The sequence below is a fragment of the Camelus dromedarius genome, chromosome Y (genome assembly GCF_036321535.1).
Source record: "Camelus dromedarius isolate mCamDro1 chromosome Y, mCamDro1.pat, whole genome shotgun sequence".
In the NCBI taxonomy this organism is placed as follows: Eukaryota; Metazoa; Chordata; class Mammalia; order Artiodactyla; family Camelidae; genus Camelus; species Camelus dromedarius.
The window spans coordinates 19,672,123-19,689,682 of record NC_087473.1 but is presented as its reverse complement, the minus strand read 5'-3'; the positions used below and the strand labels follow the sequence as shown (position 1 = coordinate 19,689,682).

The window sequence follows — 17,560 nt, the reverse complement described above, 5'->3', positions numbered from 1 at the left end:
CTTCAAAGCCTGTATTTTTTTTCTCAGAGTGAACTGAAAACCAACCCAAACCCACTTTGGACATCAATACCTGGTGTTACCAGGGCTCTCCTGCCCCTGAGATATGCTCTGGGTCAGGACTCTTGGCTAAAATAATAAAACCGTCTCCACTGGTCAGCTTTGCAGACCGGAAGCCAACTCCTTGACCCCAGAAGCTCTGTTCCAAAGCTGTTGCTCCAAGTGTCTTCCTTGGAAATGACCGTCCCTTCTTCCCCCTCCCTCCCTTCCTTCCTTGTTATTCCTAACAAGCTCATCCACACCTGAGTTTATGCTAATGCAGTGGCTCTTGGGGGTGGGGCTGGCAGCCAGAGGAACCAAGCACGTGACCAGAGGACTGACCTTCTTAGCCACGCCCCCAGCCTCCGCGGAGGGGAGAGGGGCTGCGGGCTGAGCGGCCGAGGGTTTAACCAGTCCTGCCTGATGGCACCTCCATGAGAAAGCCAAAATACAAGGACTGTGAGAGCTTCCGGGTGGGGAGCACGCCCGCAGGTTGGGAGGCAGCTGCCCCCCAAAGTCCACAGAGACTGAAGCCCCAGCACTCGGGACCCTCCTGGACCTCGTCATCTGGAGAATCACCCCCGTCTTCAGCATAAACGGTAAGAGAGCCAGGTGTTCCCAAAGTTCTGTGGGGAGGGGGTCGTGGGAACCCTCAGTTTGCAACCGAGCCGGACAGAAGTGTGGGGGACCTGGGGACCCCCCTGGTGCTTGGTGTTGAGTGGGGGCCATCCTGGGGGCCTGAGCCCTTAGCCCCTGGTGTCTGCACGAACTCGGGGTCGGTCGTATCAGAGTCGAACTGAGTCGCAGGACACGCAGCTGGTGTCCGACGAGAACTGGGTGTGGAAGACGCACCACTCGGGGTCGGAGGGACTGAGGGCAGGGAGACGCGTTTCCTTTAGCAAGTGCGCTTCTCTTACTCCTTCAGAGCAAACCCCTCGTCCTGGCTGACTCTCTGCTCTTGCTGTTTTTCTTGTAAGCCTGTCTCCTCCCTGTAGTTGGAGAGAACTCTCTAAAACGCCAATTAGAGCGTGTCTGTACCTGCTTGAGGCCCTGTGCGTGCTTTTCCATGGCTGTTAGAGGGAAAAAACAAACCCCTTCACCTGTCCTGCCGGCCGAGGGGGCGCGGCCGGCGTGAAGGGCGGTCACCGACGGAAGGAGCCCGTTCTGGGGCTGGTGGAAATGATGCCCCGCGGCGTGCATCTCGGGGTTTAGACTCTGTGTCCTGGTGCTTCCAGACCTTGGAAATTGTTTCTTACTACTTGGCTTTGGCAGAGGAAAAATATTAAAATATTTGGGGACTAATCAATGTGCCCGGCCGGCTAAGAACAGACCCGTTTCATTTTCCAGGGCAGACCCCTCATAGCATCTCTAAATAAATGCCATGAACCGTTCGCCTCTTTTTCACGACAGTGTGCGTCTCTGAAATTTAATTTCGTGCTTTTGGATGCTCATGTGAGTTAGAATGATACCCGTGATTTGCTTTCTTTGCACCGCAAATTGGTTTCCTGGGGGTGGTTGTCATTAATGACCACAAATCAGGTGGGTTAAAGCCGCAGGCATCCACCCTCCCCCGTCCTGGAGGCCAGACGTCTGAGGTCAAGGTGTCCCAGGGCCGCACTCCCTCCCGAGGCTCCAGGGGAGGGTCCCTCCTGCCTCTTCCAGCTTCTGGGGGCTCCAGGCGTCCATCCCTGGGCTGGTGGCCGCCTCCCTCCCGTCTCTGCCTCCGTCTCCACGTGGCGTCTCCTCTGTGTCTGCGTCTCCTCTTCTGTCTCTTCTGAGGACACTGTCCTTGGAAGCAGGGCCACCTCCTCCAGGAGGACCTCCTCTCAGGTCCTTCACTCCATCCCACCTGCAAAGACCCTGTTTCCAAATAAGGTCCCCTTCTGAGGTGCCAGGGCTGGGACTCGAACCTGTCACCTTGCTGGGGGGGGGGGCACAGTTCCGTCTACAACACCCCCCCCCAGGCAGCACCTGATACGCATCTGATTTGGGTGAATTTCCACGGTTCACGGGCTGCGAGGGAGCGAATACACGCGGGCGTTCTCCGCCCTAAAGCGTCAGGTGCTCCTTGTGAAGGAGCAGCAACTGTTTATGCCTTTTTCCCAGCACAGGTGAGACCGCCTCCCATTTTAAGTGGCCCATCCCTCACTCAAAACGCTGAGATCAGAGTTGTTTTGGCTAAAAGCGATCGGGGGCTCTGCCTTTGAGAATCGCCCCACGGATGCGGGTGCCCCAAACCCACGTGGTCCCTGTGACCGAGGCTGAGTTAACGCAGGGCGTGCAGGACGGAGCTGCTGGCTCAGGCCTGGGGACACTTGGATCCTAGAAAAAAAAAAGAAAAGAAGTGTTTTGTGAGCACGAGTTGCTTGGTGTGTTCCAAGTGTGAGTCTGAGAAATTGAGAACCGGGGAGGGGAGAGTCCTGCAGATTCTCGGCGTCCCTGAGAATTCCGGGACCCGATGGAGTTCACGGACCCGCGTGGCCGCTCAGGCCCCTCGCTTGTCTTCTTGGCTATATGACTCCCTGGGGAGGGTCTCCGTGTTTCCGCAGTTCGTGGGTGGTCTGTGTCCCCCTTCCTACCGTGGGCGTGGGTAGAACTTTGCTAAGCCTCAGAGGAGCCGGGAGGTTAGCTTTTAGCAGACACGGCAAAGCACCTACTGTGTGCACGGAGCAGCCCTGCTCCCTGGAACACCGGGAAAGGGAGGGATCTGCTTTCTTCCCGTCAGAGGAAATGTTACCAGGCTTTTTCACCGACAGGTCCCCCCCAAAGCGCACAGAGAGTCCGGGCCTCTGATCGAGCTCTCATCCCCTTCGAAGGAGGAAGTCCTCCCACTTGTTCTGAAGGCGCGTGCGGGCGGCGGCGGTCCCGGAGCTGTGTGTCTGCGTGTGTGTCTCTGTGTGTTTGTGTTAATGTGCCCCTGTCCTGGTCTTGCCTCTGTGTGAGTCTCTGCAGTTGTAGGTCTCAGTGTGTCTGTTTATTCCTGCATCTGAGTGTGTGTCTGTGTTCATTGGTCTGTGTGGGTGTGTCTTGGTCATGCACCTGTGTGCCTGCATTTATATGCCGCTGTGTCTGCATTTATTCCTGCGTCTGTGTGTCTCTGTGTCTACGTACGTTCCTCGGGCTCACCGGAGGCAGCTGCCCCTTTTATTTTTCTTTTACCGAAGTCTAGTCAGTTACAATGTTGCATCAATCTGGTGCACAGCACAGTGCTGCAGTCACACATACACATACATATATTCCTTCTCAGATTCTTTCATTGAAGAGTATTACCAGGTTTTGAATATAGTTCCCTGTGCTGTACAGGAGGGCCTCCTTGATTGATCTATTTTACAGGGAGGCCGCCTCCTCTCAAAGCCCCCAGCCCCGCCCCGCGGCCCTGTTGTCTGGGCCTGTCCCCTCTCTGCCACCAGGGAGGTCGGTGCCAACAAGCCTGATTTAGGGGCAGTTATGCATTTCATCCAGAACGTAGCCCGCTGGCTGTTTCCTACGGGGTGCGGTGTTCATATTTCAGCATGTGTGATCATACCCGTGGCCGGGGTGGGGGCGGGGCTGGAGCAGACACAGGTTAATTCGGATGTGATAGAAGCAAAACGGGCTCCCCTCCTCAGAGAACCAGACGCCCCTACACAGAGCCCACTGGTCCGCGGCAGTGATGCAGGGAGAACAGCCGCGGGGGCGGGAGGACCAGCTGTGGCCGCAGCCCCGGGGAGGATTTACGAGGCCATAAAGCCACCGAGGGCCTCGCACTTTGCATATTGTTTTTTATGGCACCGCGGCTGCTCTCGTCCCGGAAGAATTTATGCTCGTGAGTGAGCATCAAGAGTATCATAAACTGGAGATGGTGCTGGTTTCCAAAAGGACTTTTATTCTCTTGGTTAATAGACCTGGGTCTGAAAGCGCGTTGGGGTCCTGAACTAAAACAGCATCCGTGCACGGGTTCTAAACACCAGATTCCCTTTTTTTTTTTTTTTTGACAAAAAGGCCTCCTTGATCCAGTGGGTCTCACCAGGTATTGAAATAAAACCTGAAGATGTTTTATGGAAATCTGAAACCTGCAGGTCTTGATTAAAAATGTCTACGATCCTAAAAGCTGGAGTGGAAGGATGTATCCGGCCTCTGCTGTGATGGACCGTTTCTGGGGGCCTCGGGGCGCACGGACAGAGGGTTGCACTTTTTGCAATAATGACTCATTGGATAAATATTTTATTTTGTTTTTACTTTTGGCTCCTTGTGGGTGGATGAGGGTTGTTATCCGTGAGTGACAGCTCGATTAGTAGCTAGAAGCTGGTTCTGCTACACATTAGGTCCTTGTGGTTTATCTATTTTATATCTATTTTATACGTTCTTCTGTCATTTCCCTGAAAGAAGGGTCTCTCGGTCAGAACCCAGACCTCATTTGCTCCGTGGAACCCAGGGAAAGAAGATCTAATTCTGAGGGCGTTCACTTTGACTCAAGGCGATGTTCGGAGGCGTGTTTTTTTTAAACTCCAGGGAACGGTTGCCTGGGTTTGACTCTATGGCCAAGATCCATCGATTCTCATTTAAATTGATTTTGGCTTCTAATGACTTTGAAGAGAAAAAGGTTCGTTTCTGTACATAGAGGGCAGAAGAGTACCCTTGTCCGCACAATAAACTGGGTGACATGGTCTCCCGTGGAGTGTGAGGAACTCGGGCTTGTCAGCAGAGAACCTGGGCGTCCGGGGAGCAGACCTCCCATCACAGTGAGGCCAGCCAGCCCCGTTTCTTCTCGGTACTTAGTAACCTGTGGTGACAGAGAACACCTGCAGGGAGAACTGAAAAAGAAAAACCCAGAAAACAAAAAGCGCAAAAGGAACCAGAGTAGGATGATTGTGAAAACTCTCAGCCTCTCCAGATGGTGGAAGACGGCGAAATTCAGAGATGGCTGCGGAAACCACACAAGTGGCTGAGAGTGGGGCAGAAAGACTTTTGGCTGAATGTTCAGAGATTATGAAGAGGTCCACGGGGGATGTAGGTACCAGGAGGTCCTCAGAGAGAGGCAGGGTGGTCTCCTCCGATCCCTCCACCCAACCTGGACCTGGAGGGGACTATACTACGCGAGAGAAGTCAGTCTGAGAAAGACAAATACTCTGTTACTACTTATATGCGGAATCTAGGAAAAAACACAACAAACTGACATGGCATGGTGTGGGTGGGCCACATCTAATCAGTTGATGGCCCTAAGGTCGTGGGGGGGACACCTAAAGTCCCCCAAGGAAGAACGAATTCCACCCGCCGACTGTCTTCAGGCTCACAGTACAGCATCACCTCTTTCCTGGGTCTCCAGTTTGCCGGGCTTCCCGGCAAATTTTGGACTTGCCATGCTTCATAATCTCATGAGACAATCAGTTCCTTAAAATCAGTCTCTCTGTCTGTCTCTCCCTTTCCCTCCAAACATCCTCTTGGTTCTGATTCTCCAGAGACCCTAATGTGCCCTCCTAGGTACCTCGGGAGTCTGGCTGAGTTGCCTGAGGCCTTCCTTACCTAAATAACCCAGCGGTGAGTGAGCAAGGCCGAGCGGGTGGTGTGGGGGTTGATGTTTGGAATCGTACCGGGCACAAGGGAGATTATTTGGATATAAGAATGAACAGGGCAAGGGTAAGATATGAGCTGCTACCAGGGCAGCAGCTGCAGGGTCTGGGGACCTGGGGGAAGGGCGAGGGGACGGCCAGCCTTCCCACAGCGTGTCAGAAGGTCCCTGCCTGTGTCATCCAGCTCAGTGGGTCTCGGCTGCCCCAAAGCCATAAGTATGCACACGTGTGGAAGCAGGTTGGCACCAGACATGGAGGGTGAGCAGAGGGTTTGAGATGGGCATTTTTTTTTTTTTTAATGATCATACTCTGCTTAGAGTGATTGCAAAATATGGGCTTTATTCCCCGTGTTGTACAATGTATCCTTGTAGCCTATTTATTTTATACATAGTAGTTTGTACCTCTGACTCCCCTCCCTCTATCGTACCCCTCCCCCTTCCCTCCCCCCACTGGTCACCACTAGCTTGTTCTCTGCACCTGTGAGTCTGCTTCTGTTTTGATATATTCACTCATTTGTTGTCTTTTTTAGGTTCCACATATAAGTGACATCATATGATATTTGTCCTTCTCTGACTTACTTCACTTAGAATGACATTCTCCAGGTCCATCCATGTTACTGCAAATGGCATTATTTTATTCTTTTTCGTGGCTGAGTAGTATTCCATTGTAGAAATATACCACATCTTTATCCCGTCGTCTGTCATTGAACATTTAGGTTGCTCCCATGTCTTGGCTGTTGTAAATAGTGCTGCCGTGAACTGGGTTACATGCATCTTTTTGAATTAGAGTTTTCACCTTTTCCAGATATACATGCCCAGGAGTGGGATTGCTGGATCGTATGGTCAGCTTTCTGTTTCTTGGTTGAATTAATGACAGAGGCTTGAAAGCTAAAATGAGCACATCTTTTTCTATGCACCATCTCCTAATTTTTTTTGTGGGGGGAGGGTTTCCATGAAACATTCTGCCTTCTCGGTGCGTTCTTTGTCATCCTTCCCTTCCTCTGTCCTCCCCTTTGCCTCCCCCCTCCTCTCCCCCCCTCCTCCTCATTCTCCCCTCCCCCTCATTTTAGGAATCCCCACTCCCATCACTTCCTCCAACGTCCACTCTTACGACCTGGAGTCTCCGATGTTCTGGATTTCCTGGAACTGCGTTTGCATCTGTCTCTCTGCAGTTTTGCCCCTGATCCCAAAGGGCAGAGGCTATAGTTCGTAAAGGACCCGGACGACACCAGTGCTGGGTGCTCGCTGTGGTGCCTGGGTCTCTGCTCTGCGGTTGCTACTGGGCAATGTACAAGCTGTTGTCTCATTTTAGCTTTTTAGCTAAACCTCTTTGAGAGACAGGGAGAGAGAATCGATGTAGATGGATAGAAAAGTAAACAGGTAGGTAGACAGGTGGGTAGATAGACAGGTAGACAGGTAGGTAGATAGGTAGACAGGTCAATAGATAGGTAGACAGGTAGGTAGGTTGGTAGACAGGTAAGTAGGTAGGTAGATTGGTAGACAGGTAGGTAGGTAGATAGGTAAGTAGGTAGACAGGTCAATAGATAGGTAGACAGGTAGGTTGGTAGATAGGTACATTGGTAGACAGGTAAGTAGGTAGACAGGTAGGTAGATAGGTAGGTCAGTAGATAGGTTGGTAGAGAGGTAGGTAGGTTGGTAGACAGGTAAGTAGATGGGTAGATAGGTAGGTTGGTAGATAGGTACATTAGTAGACAGGTAGATAAGTAGGTAGACAGGTAGATAAATAGGTAGACAGGTAGGTAGACAGGTCAACAGATAGGTAGACAGGTAGGTAGGTAGGTAGACAGGTAGGTCAGTAGATAGGTAGGTAGGCTGGTAGGTAGGTATGTTGGTAGACAGGTAGGTAAGTGGGTAGATAGGTAGGTAGACAAGCAGGTAGACAGGTAGGCGGACAGGTCGGCAGAGATGATACAAGCACGTGAAACTGGACAGCGTGCTGTAGACTTTCTCCTCCGTCTCCTTCTTCTGCGGAGTATTTGGCTTTATGTCGAGCAGCAGAGGCGGCATCACGCTGACCTTGAGGACGCCTGGCTTGGGCTTCTCCAGGGTAGATGGGTTTCTGATTATCCCTTCGTCCTGGGACACCCTCCATAGCCCCGGGTCGTGGTCCTTACCCCTCAGGTGTGGTCCTGCTCCGGGAAGCTCTCCGATGTTGGTCCTGACCCCCCAGTAGGCGGGAAAAGAACTCCAAACTCGTTCCCAGACTCGGGCAGCTCCAGAAATACCCAGTTCTGTCTTGCAGACCTCCACCTACCCGGTCCCCTGGGGTCTTTGGAGCTGTGTCCCCACACCCTACCCCCATCCCTCAGGTGCAGTGGGGAGTCAGCCACGGCGCAAGGGTTTTTTTCTGCAAATGCTGCTGTTCCACTGTCCTTTCTGTCCCGTTTACTTCCTCAATTTCCACCCACGGGGATGCTCTGGAATCTGACCCCTTACCCATCGGCGCAGCGTGGGGAGGGCTGCGCTCAGAGAGCCAGCTGGACGGATGTGAGTCTCGCCCGTGTGGTCCTGTCCCCCCGAGAACCTTCCCCTCCAGCCTCTGCCTCCGCGCGGTTACAGCCCTGTGCATTCCACACAATCTTCTCTATTTTACCCGGAGTCCCTCGCTGTTTTTCGCATGAGATTTCATCTCTCAGAGGCAACTACGCCGTCCGTGGTGTCCTGACATTGACAGGCACGCTTTGATTTCCCCCCGTTATAGCTGGCACTTATTTTAGTTTGGCAAAGGACAGATACCAAACTACAGTAACCGCCAGAGAGTCTTTTATTTGCTGTCCCTCAGCGTTTATTGGATGGAAATGTAGACACTGGGAATTTTCCCAAAAGAATATACTCAAAGCAAAATCACCTAAGCAAGCACAGTGTGGGCTCTTTTTGAAAGATTCAAATAATAATTATTTTTGTTCCCGTTGTCCTGAGTTACGATGGACGGTCGGCACTGTAAGGCAGTCAGGTGCACGGCAGAATGACTGGCCCCGTCATGGAATGGTGACCAGGATAAGTTTAGGGACCATCCATCCTGCCGTATAAACACAACAGTAAAGAAATAAGGAAAAAGATTCTTTTCCTTGTGATGAGAACTCTTAGGATTTACCGACTTAACGGCTTTCACGTATAGTGTACAGCAGGCTTAACCGTCTGTATCGTGTTTCGTCCCCACTAACTCCTCTCATCACTGGACATGGGGACCCTTGACAACCGTCATCCAACCCTCCTCCTCTGCTGACCGTCGGCCTGATCCTTCTCCTTGATGGCACTCTTCCTTTAACTCTGCTGACCTTTTCCCTTGGCCGTCAGAGTGGCATTTCTTCCAGAGGGTTGGGATTTGCACAGGACGATGTACCAGGGGCAGCCATGGCCCTGCCCGAGTCCCTGAGGCTTCCTGAGACGCCGTCTGCTCACAGTTCCCAGTGGGGCGGTGGGCACCGCGTCCCCCTGACCGGTTTACGCCCTGGCTGAGGGGCGTGTGTGCTGAACCGAGAGTCTGGGGCCTGATAGCATTGCCTTAACGCCCCCAAGGGGCAGCAGCGTGAGACGGAAGGGCGCTGCTTCCTTCTCCTGCAGGAGGAAGATTCTGGGCGTGTTCCAGAAGCCCCCAGAGGGACTGGTGAGGCCCCAGCTGCCCACAGGGGCGACCCCACTCCCTACTCCACTGACGTAATAAGAAATCTGTGTCTAGTCTCTGCCCCTGTTTCCCGGCACGCAGCTCCCCCAGCCCTTCGACTCTCCAAAGTGATAACGTCTTTTGTGCGCTGACCCGTGGCTCCCAGGTGACCTCGGGCTGGAGCTGGTTGCCATGGAGACCAAGCCTGCATAGAGAGTTGGGACTTTCAGCCCAGCCCCCTGACCTCCCGGGAGGGGAGAGGGCTTGGAGGCTGACTTCAATCCCCAAAGGCCAGTGATTTCATCAGCCGTGCCTGCAGGACTGTGGACAAAAAATTGTCACCTGCCACTTCAGTAAACAAACAAAAAAATTGTCCCCTGCCACTTCAGCCATTAAGCCATCAGCCACTGCAGCCGCCCGGATGGTGCCCCGTGTGGGGACTCAGGATGCAGAAAAACAGGACCCTGGTCCTAGAGAGTTAAGGTTCACATCAGAGGATTGATTTCAATGAGCCCAGACTCTTGGATCTTCCCACACATAGAAAAGCACTAAATTCATTAACTTGAGAGGTCTGCCTTTAAAAAAAAAAAATTACAGTTGCTTTACAATGTTGTGTTCATTTCTGGTGTACAGCGGAGTGATTCAGTTATACATATAGATACGTACTCCTTTTCATCTTCTTTTCCATTACAGGTTATTAAAATATATTGAATATCGTTCCCTGTGCTCTGCAGTAGGACCTCGTTGTTTTTCTATTTTATATGTAGTCGTGTGTATCTGCTGACCTGGAACTCCCAATTCATCCGTCCCCTTTTCCCTCTTTGGTAACCATAGGTTTGTTTTCCATGTCTGTGAGTCTGTGTCTGTTTTGTAAATTAGATCATTTGTATCATTTTTTTTAGATTCCACCTATAAGTGCTATCATGTGATATTTGTCTTTCTTTGTCTGAGTTACTTCACTCAGTATGACCATCCCTAGGTCCATCCATGTGGCTGCAAATGGCATTATTTGACTTTTTTTTATGGCTGAGTCGTAGCTTTTATGTGGCTCAGGGGGTAGGAATGGATAAATTGGGAGATTGAGATTTGCAGACATTAACTACCATATATAAAACAGATAAACCACAAGTTCATACTGTACAGCACAGGGAACTATATTCAATCTCTTGGAGTAACTTACGGTGAAAAAAAAAATGAAAATGAATACATGCGTGTTCCTGTATGACTGAAGCACCGTGCCGTGTGCCAGAAATTGGCACAGCATCGTAAACTGACTTCAATAAAAAGATAGTAAAAAATAAAATGTGCATTAAAATTTTTTTAAAATATGTACGTATTTAAACGTTTTTTATTGAATGAGAGATTCTTTATTTCTCTAGTGGTCTCTCTCTCCTCATACCCTCCTGGTGCCTTTCGCTATTGCAGGAGACAGATTCAACCACATAAGCATCTCTCCACATTTGTGTGCCTTTCAAGTCACCAAGGACCGCCCAGAAGATGGTCAAATGCTGAGGCAAAGGGGAACTGACCAGTGGCCCAATGGGCCAAATTTGCCTGATTTGATGAAAGCATTGATTTGACGTCTGGTGACACAAGTCACCTGGGTCTCCTACACCAGAAGGCAACTCTCTTATTGTCCCTTGTGTTTCCTCCGTTTCCTGGTCCTCACCTGACCCAGGACCTCAAAATGCCTAATATCCCCAGCAGTCCTGGAGTGGCTTCGTGCAATCTAGCATCTCCATGCTTACTTGCCTCACTTACAAAATTCCTTTAAAAAACAGAAGATCAAGGTGGGAGGGTGTAGCTCAGGGTTAGAGCGCATGCCTAGCATGCACGAGGTCTGGGGTTCAATCCCCAGCATCTCTGCCCCAAAAGATAAATAACTAATTGATTAAATCAACCAACAACGACCTCTCCCCATGAAAAAATTTTTTTCTTAAGTCGCAAAATCAAAGAGGCTCTTTGCATTCGGGTGGCGTCAGAAGAGCAGCTAAGAACAGCATGTTCCCATTTGTCAGGGCGGCCAAGGAGATTCCACCAGGCTTTGCCGACTGGAGACAAGGCGGTCTTACTCAGTGATCCAGAAAATCTCCTTTCCGGTCAGGATGTGTCTCCAGGAAGAACGAAACGAAAACGGAAAAAGGAAACTGTGGAGGGAGCCTTCTGATGCTAATTCTGTTTGCATCAGGGAACGTTTTGCAACACGGGGAATGTTGCAAAAGCCACACAGGGTGTAAGTTACCCAGCTGGGGACACGTTCCTCTCCGGGAGAAGAGCACCGATACAGACATTCATTCCTGGATGCCGCCCGGCGGCGCCGGTCCATCTGGAGAACGTAGACGCGGAGGATTTCCCAGGTGGATGGGGCGTGGGGCATCTCACAGGCCAGGGAACCCAACCCCGGAAACCACAGCCGGGAGTGTGGCTTGAATTGGTGTGTCCCCTCCTCCCTGGGCTGTGCCAGTGAAGGCCCAGACGGAGGTGGTGCTTCTGGAAGCTGAGAATCACCAAGGATGTCTGCTGGCCCCCCCAAAGTTGGCAGAGAACCATGCAATAGGTTCTCCCCGGGGGCCCCCGAGAGAACCCCCCCCCCCTTTGGGCTCCCTGGATTTCAGAAATTCTGGCCTCCAGCATGGACAGAGACGGAATCTCTGTTATTTGGAGCCTCCGTCATTTATGGCCATTCGTTACGGCCGCCCGAGGGGACTAATTCAGGAGCCATCGGAGGCGAGCTGTGAATGCCATGATTTTAAGGGCAGAGATCGGTGGCCGCCTGGAGGCTCTGCAGAGAGAGCGGGTGAGCCTTCGAGGCTTGCTTGGAAGGGAAAAGAGGTCTTGGTGCCTGTCAGCCGAGGGGGGCTGACGTGGGGTTCTAGGAGGGGAGCGGCCCAAACGAAAAAACACTCGAGGGGTTGCCATACCGCCGGACAGACTTCAGCCGGAGACACCACGGGGTTGACAACACTTTATTCCATTGCCACAAGGAGGTGCGCGCCCACGACGCACCTGCCCTGCCTTTCATCTGTGCTCTGCCAGCACACGCGCAGTGTGAGCTTCTTTGTTCACTAGGCTCACAGAATATCTCTAGCATGTGCATACTTCTATTTCCTTTGTTGTAAATCTTATATAATTGATACATGCTTACAGCCATCATTTACTGCATGCTACAGACATGCTCTGATCGTGGCCTTGGGTCCCGCGGCCTCAGCTCACCTCAGGGCCAGCTTGCAGTGCCCCTCGTGTGGAACCTGTTGGCCGCAGAGGGAAGCGTGGGAGGAGAGTCAGCAGACCACAGAAGTGTGTAGCTTCTATGTTCAGACACGTATGGGGTTTCAGGAATGGCTCGATCTTTCCGAATACTGAGGACTGTACTCAGACTCGGTAAGGCCAAGAGCTGTGGCCGATCACGTCTCGATGTCTTTGCCTGCTCCTTGGTGCTGTGAGTGCTTGGGGGCAGAAGAGGTCGCCATTTGGTGAGTATGGATGGCAACATACAAGCCCGTCCGGTTTACATAATGATCCCTTGTTCGCTCAGAAACAGTTGTTGAAGACTCGCACACATAGTGAACAATCTCATGGTTGCCGGGCAAAGGGGGTGGGAAGTTTGAGATTTGCAAATTTTAGCCACCATATATAAAAATAGATTTTAAAAAAATTTCTTCTGTGCAGCACAGGGAACTAGGTTCAATATCTTGAAATACACTTGAATGAAAAAAAATAAGAATGAATATATGTATGGATATGCATGACTGGGACATGATGCTGTGCACCGGAAATGGACACATTGTGAGTGATGGTACTTCAATTAAAAAAAGATAATTTTTTAAAAATTTGTTAATAATGACCATGATAATCTGGCCGTTCATGCTGGATCTTTAATTACGCGGGGAGCCATTTAAAAGGCCACCTTGGACGGAAACGCTGGCTGCGCTGGAGGCCCCGGGACGCTCAGCACATCTCTGCATGTGAACGTGTTTAACCTCCTGCCCGTCTCAAGGGCGTTTCCATCACCCTGTCGAGCGGCGGGCGTCCGCTGGAAACCCGCCAGCGTTCACGGACGCACTTCCAGCCTGCGAAGCCGGGGAGCCGGTTAGCATAATGAAGAAAGCCGTGGTTGGCAATTCAATTTCGAACCCTGTAAAGGTGCCTGCGTGATTTATGGAAACAATTCCACGGTGCGCCGGGGAGGCCTTCCGTGCGGACGGAAGGGATCATGATGCAGGCGGGGTGGCGGCTGTGAGGCGGGGTCGGATCTACACAGACGATCGGGCACCTTGCTTCACCAAGGGTTCTTTTATTTTTATTTATTTATTTATTTATTGTTCTTTTGTCTCTCTTTGATGGAGAAATGTAATTTGCCTTTGCAGAATGAGGTCAATATTTTCTAAAGGATACAATTTCCCTCCCCCCTCCCCGTCTTTACAATCAATTTAAAGCCTTGATAAGTGGCCAAAAGGCGCAGAAGTGAACGGGACACACCGTCATCCACAGACGGGCTCATAAAATTGGGGGGAACACGTCCTTCTTTCAGATCGAAGCTTGCGTCGTGAGACCATGAGGCTGTGTCCGAGTCTGGATCCTGGAGTTCGCCTCCCCGTGCGTGCTGGCTCCGGAGGGACGCTCGCCCTGCCTGCAGAAGCCGTAAACGGCCCCGTCTCTGCTTTGGTGGCCTCGGAGCGGTTAACCGTGTCCACATGCAGGGCGTGCCGTCCACCAGGGAGGCTCACCCGAGCCTCGGGGTCCAGGCTTTTTGCGATTGGTTACGTAGAAACGGTGGTCCACCCGCAGAGCTGACCTCGCCCTCCCGTCCCGCCAGAGGTGCAGGTGAGACCCCGTGCCCCGCGGCGCCCACCGTGCATCGCTCTGTAGCGCGTGTGAGCTACGCTCTGGAGTGAGCCAAGGTCTGGGCCGTCCCCAGGGCCCCGAGGGGACCTTCCACGAGGTGGGGGCAAGGCCAGGGCTTCCCTTGGGCAAAGCCATTTCTTTACTGCAGGCCACTCTTGTACACGCTCTTCTGAGCCCCGTTCTGCAGAATACTCCCCATCCTGGACAGAAAGCTCCCGGGGACGTCCTCCAAACCGGCCCTCCCTGGTGTACAAGGCGGGTTGGCCCCGGCAGACCCCACCACTAGACGGTGCACGGTTTGGAGTGTGTTCTGGGTTGAATTTTATGTCACCCCATAAAGGATATGTGCACGTGCTAAGCCTCCAGACCTCAGAATGTGGCTTCATTTGGAAACAGGGTCGTTGCAGACGGAGTTCATTTAAGAGGAGGTCCCACTAGAGTGGGTGAGGGGCCAGTGTAATCCGACTGGCATCCATATAAAAGGGGGGAATTTGGACACAGACATAAACCCAGAGAAGGAGAATGGGGGTGACGATGGACGGAGAAACTGGGGAGATGTGTCTACAAGTTAAGGATCTCCGAGGGTTGCCTGGGGCCACCATGACCTGGACCCGGCTGACACTTTAATTCTTTTAGGGGGCGGTGGATCAGTAGGTCTATGTATTTATTATTAGTTTGGTTTTTTTTTAATGGAGGCACTGGGGATTGACCCCAGGACGCCGTGCGTGTTAAGCATGCGCTCTGCCCCTCAGCTCTACCCGCTGCCCCGCCACCCGGCTGGCGCTTTAATATCAGACTTCTGGTCTCCAGAGCAGTGAGGCCATGAGCGTCCTACGTCCCCTCGTCACGGAAGCCATAGGACACTGATGCGATGTTGGCGCGAACCTGTGTGTCCACCATCGAAAGCTGGGTGGCCAGACGTCCCCCAGGCTGGGCAAATTTGCCTACAGAGCGTGAGCCATGGTCGCTAAGTACTGTTCTGTGGGGCCGAGAAATCCTGGGCCCCTGACACCCCGTCCCTGCTGGGAGGGAGCGGCCCCATACACGCAGCTGTGATGGGGAAATGCGGCAGGGTAGGGTCCCCGCTCCCTCCCACGGGGACCTTCCATCCGAGTTGTCCGATGTGGCGGTGGGTCAGAACCTCACAGGGGCGGAAGTGCGTTCAGGGGAAGACCCGCATAGACTTTGCGTATTAATTTATATGTAGTGAGGCTCTCGGTTCCCCGGTGAGTCCGTGCTTCCACGGGAGGTGGAACTGTCCCCAGACGGAGTCCTCTCTGTGACCGCCCAGAGGCGCCCTTTCTGGCTTGTATCAGGAGGCAGAGGGAGGCGCTGGAAATTCCTGGAGTTCTTCCAGGAGGCGGTGTCTCTGCATCGCAAAACGCCATCGTGTTGCAGGTGACGGGACACAGAAGCGTCCCATCCCAGTGCCGGCCCTGGCCTGGCGTTGTCACCGGATGGGAGTCAAATGCCACCCCCGGAGAGACCGACCGTTAATTAAGACTGAACAGTAGAAGGTCACCGTGTAAACGCTCGTGACGTTGGGGAAGCAGCAGAGGCGTTTCCGAGAGAGGGAGGTGCTGTCTGTGCGTGTGGCCCTGCGCTGGCGCGCGCGTGGTCGGAGGGGCCCCCGGGGGACTCAGAGCCGGGTGGACGCCAGGAGGGGCTGCGGCCGGGACCCTGGCGTCGCCGGACACGGGAGCACGGCTCCCGCCAGCCGCAGACCTGCCGCACTTGCCCGAGCAGCGGGGGGGCCCGGCCCGGCGGCCGGACCCTGCGGGGAGGCGCGCGCCTGGCCCTGTCCCACGGGGGGGGGGGGGGGGCGGGGACAGCCACCCCCGCCTGCCGGGCAGCTGCACCCATGCAAAGCTCCCGCAAGGCTGTGCCAGCGCGGGCGTTACAGCTCCGGAGGACCCGTTCCCTGAGCCGGTGCTTCCCGAGGCTTCCAGGTGCCTTTGACCTAAGGCGCATCGGCTTAGGAGTCCACGTGCGCGCGCGCGAGGTCGCGGGCGGGTGTGCAAAGCAGCCGTGCGCGCCGTCAGAACTGCTCGCCGTGACTTACTGATCTGCAAGAGGGGAGATGCAGAACGGGTTTTCGGGACCTTCATTGCACAGGGTTTTTGTTTTTTTTTTTTTTTTAAACAAAGGTGTTTCTGTTTTCTGCACCACGTTTGGTTACTGACAGCGCAAGGAGAAAAGTGAAGGAGGGCTGATAAAAAGAAAGCAGACGTGGTGAATCTGGGAAACACGTGTCTTCCCCAGATAAGCTCTCTGTCCTCGCCCTCAGAGCGCAGGGACTGTCAGCTTCATCCGCGTCTGAACGAAGACAGCCCGCCGGGCGGCTCAGTCACTGAAATCCCGGAGACTTTCATTCTTCCTTGGTGTTTGCGGAAAGAAAAAAAAAAAAAAAAGTCAGTCCATCTCATTCCTTTTCCCCAAACTATCGCCCAGGAATAAGTCTCGATCCACAGTCTGTGCGTCATGAGCGCCTGCGAGGACTGGGGGTGGGGGGACGTCAGTCTGACTTAATGTCCTTATTTCATCTTTTTCTTTTTTAATTGACGGACAGTCAGTTACAATGTGTCTTTCTCTGGTGCGCAGCACAATGTCCCAGTTATGCATATACGTACATATATTGGTTTCTTTCATTTTTCCCCCCCTTATTTCATTTTACTTGCAGTGGAAGCCAGTCTTAGCTCTTTGATGGGAAAGGTCAGCCTGGATGCTTCAAATACTGTCATGATGCGTCCCGTTCCAGACCACAGCAACCGAGTGTCACATGCAGTGACACTATCAAAGTTCCGTTTACTCTAGACTGAAAAAAAAAAAATCCCCCAAAACCAATGCACATGCTTTAAGTAAAAAAATACTTCATGGCTCAAAATTGCTAACCGTCCTCTGAGCCTTCAGCGAGTCATAGGAGTAACGTCCAAGATGCCTGATCACAGAGCATCGTAACAGACACAGTCACCATGAAATAGTTTGAGGTACTGGGAGAATTGCTGACATGGGACCCAGAAGCCCAAAGTGAGCGGGTGCTGTTGGGAAAATGGCACAGATACACCTCCTGGATGCAGGGCTGCCCCAAACCTTCAATTTGTCAAAAAAAAAAATGCAATAAATGAAGCATGATAGAATGATTGCACCCAGCTTTTTTTTTTTTTTAAAGTTGCGCACAAAGTGCAACTTTGTTTTCAAGTAGCATATAACTTGAAAGTTACTTAGCATGCACGAGGTCCTGGGTTCAACTCCCAGAACCTCCATTTAAAAAATAAACAAGTGGAATTGCACCCTGTGTGTCCTTCCGTGTCTGCCTTCTCTCACAGAGCATCCTGTGTTCAGGGCCCACCCACTCCTTTTCCTGGCTGAGTAATATTCCCCACCCATCTAGACAGACACCATTGTGCTCATCCATCCATCACTTGATGGACATTTGTGTTGCCTCAACCTTTTGACAGTTGTGCATATTGGCTGCTGTGAATGTTTGCTTACATATCTTTGTTAAA

At 52.4% G+C, this 17,560-nt stretch overlaps 1 long non-coding RNA gene across 1 annotated transcript in view; it reads left to right on the top strand.

Annotated features, from left to right (window-relative positions):
* Nucleotides 1–403: 403 nt before the first annotated feature.
* Nucleotides 404–17,560, top strand: part of LOC116150850 (uncharacterized) — a 56,745-nt gene continuing 39,588 nt past the window's right edge. The window contains exon 1 of the long non-coding RNA XR_010379595.1: nt 404–635. This is a non-coding gene — a long non-coding RNA (uncharacterized LOC116150850). The remainder of the gene's footprint in view (nt 636–17,560) is intronic.